Source organism: Cydia pomonella, chromosome 13 (assembly GCF_033807575.1).
Source record: "Cydia pomonella isolate Wapato2018A chromosome 13, ilCydPomo1, whole genome shotgun sequence".
Lineage (NCBI taxonomy): Eukaryota > Metazoa > Arthropoda > Insecta > Lepidoptera > Tortricidae > Cydia > Cydia pomonella.
In genome coordinates, this window is record NC_084715.1 from 1,320,593 (window position 1) to 1,323,573 (window position 2,981).

The following is a 2,981-nucleotide window of genomic DNA, read 5'->3' on the forward strand; positions in this document are numbered from 1 at the left end:
GCTGGGTGCCTCACCGGACTAACAGTTGGGACCACCATCGGTCGAATGTGGAGTTTGTGCATTCATTCTATGAATACTTTGTGATAATTTTGTATTATGTGGAGATGCATTCCTTTAAAAAGGGGATGAAGAGAGTTTAGTAATGTAAGTAAAATAAGTGCAAATATAAAATGTGGATCTCAGTGCCTTGGGCCTTGTTATAAATATTTAGTTTAGGAAATTGTACTTCTGTGTTAAGCTAAGATGATCTTGTAGTTCTGTATAACTTTTAACTTTCTTTGAAAAAGGGGATGATGTAGCGGAGTGACGTTTGTGAACGCACTCCTTAAATGTTATCTATGACTGTCACTTTGACAGCTCGCTCTCGGACACACCCCTTGGTTATATGGACGGATATGCTGTATATCAATTTAATTATAATTAATATTAAGAAGCTACTTACAACTAAAATAAATACAACAAGAAGTGTATCAAGTGTTTTATTGAAGATACTACAGTAGTATTTAACTATTTATATATTTTTAATATTATTTGACTTCACGTTTAATTTTTTTCCTTATTATTTGTTTTTTTTTTCCTGCACCAACATACACAAATGTCTCTGTTTGACCCAATGGTTGTCTGGCAGAGAATGCCTTTTGGCATTAAGTTTGCCATTTGTACATTTTTCTTTATGTGTGCAATAAAGTTTAAATAAATAATAAATAAATAAATAAATATTATAGGACATTATTACACACACTGACTAAGTCCCACAGTAAGCTCAATAAGGTTTGTGTTGAGGGTACTTTAGACAACGATATATATAATATATAAATATGTATAAATACTTAAATACATAGAAAACATCCATGACTCAGGAACAAATATCCATGCTCATCACACGAATAAATGCCCTTACCAGGATTTGAACCCGGGACCATCAGCTTCGTAGGCAGGGTCACTACCCACTAGGCCAAACCGGTCGTCAAATGAATAAATAAATGAATAATAAATATCCATTAACTTTCTGCAAAAAGGCCTAATAAAGACTATAACCGAAATGAATAGCCCATTCCGCAGCCAATCAACAGTTTGCTCGCCAACCCTACTATATTACATCAATTGACAGTCCCCGCTGATTTAGTGCCAAATATTTTACTAACCACGTCGCTACAAAATAGAACTGAGGGTAATGTGTCTGGGATAGGTCTTTAAAAATGATATTGAGGTTTCTAATATCATTTTTTTCTAAACTGAATAGTTTGCACGAGAGACACTTCCAGAGTGGTAAAATGTGTCCCCCCCCCCCCCCCCCCCGTAACTTCTAAAATAACAGAATGAAAAATCTAAAAAAAAAATATATGATATACATTTTGAACGAGATCTAGTAAGTAGTTATTTTTAATACGTCATAAATGGTACGGAACCCTTCATGGGCGAGTCCGACTCGCACTTGGACGCTTTTTTATCTTAAAATTATGTAGTGGGCCTATTGCCTAAATAAAGAAACGTTCCTTAATTCATTAATTTCGCGTTTATAATAGTAGTCGGCACAATAACACCTTTCATTATTAACTGCATAGTTTTACGCGGTAAGGGAATCATAAAGCGCGTCGCGTCCCAGCAGGCCTTTTACGTGTTGGCCAAAGTTGGCGAACATAATTTCGTTAGACCGCGAGTTTCGCCTTCGGGGTGTCGGCGTAACTTGTGGTCTGCATCGCCGCTTTTTGTTTCGTGTCTTGTTTAGGTTTGGTGTTATTAGATAATGGAAGTTTCATTTATTTGTAACTAAGAAATAGGTATGCCTTCTAATTTTTTTTTTACTTACAACGTATAGAAAAGGTTAGGTATATACCTGAGGCCCTAGACAAAAAGGGTACAAGTCTCGTGCAGCTTAGTTATAAAAGGGTATAAGTGGTACATGGAACGTATACCCGTTTACACCTGCGCTGCCCGAGACTTGTACCCTTATTCACAAGGGTCACATTAAATTTCTAAACAATGTGACTAATTTTAAAGATGACAGTTAGGTAGGTATATATTAAAAATTCTCATTGATAATAATCACATACCCTGTTATGCTTACAAACAATATCCATCCGCATTAAAAGAGCATCATAAAGTGCGTCCCAGCAGGCCTTTTACGTGTCGGCCAAAGTTGGCAAACACAATTTCGTTAGGCCGCGAGTTTCGCCCCCGGAGTGTCGGCGTAACTTATGGTCTGTATCGGCGCTTTTTGTTTTGTGTTTGTTTTAGGATTGGCGTTAGTTTTTAGGTCATGTAGGTATCTGTAATTCATACAAACTGGCCCACTATATCTGTTAAGCTGACATTCGGATGACCGACTGCAGTAGCTTTACTGTTGCAGTGTTGTTGCTGCGGCGTTGATGTCTTTGTCCTTGAAATTTCTCAATGTCTTTGATAAATTGCGTTTATGTGTTCCTTTTTTTAACTATGTGCGTGCGATAGAGATGTTAACGTCCTTTCTTTATATCTAATACGATTATATATTCTAGAATTACATAACAACAGTCTGATACATCACATTTTATCGACATCTTAGGTAAAGTCTATTTGCCCTCGTACTATTTAAACCTCAAACCAAAATTGCTCGCGTCAGGCTGGGATATGGTTATCAACTATTGAAACTAGACTGTCATACACTATGTTTACATAACATATATTTTCTTGTGAACTTTAAATAAGTTTCTAGTACAGTTGTACTAACACGAACACAATCTTTTGAAATTGTCAAATAAGTGACCAGACTGCAAAAAGGCTTCTCCGAGGCTAATGGAGATGGACGGGCTTTTAAGAGCGAGCTTTTAGACCGACGGAGCTTGGGAGGTATGAGTCGGAAGCTTGAAGACAGGTTTTTCCGAGATACTAGGTACAGACAGCATCAAAAGTAGTAGTTCACTGATAATTACATCTAATGAAAAAAGCTGTCACGAACTTTACCCTTTATTACAAGCTTTTACTTGCAATGTAACTATGTT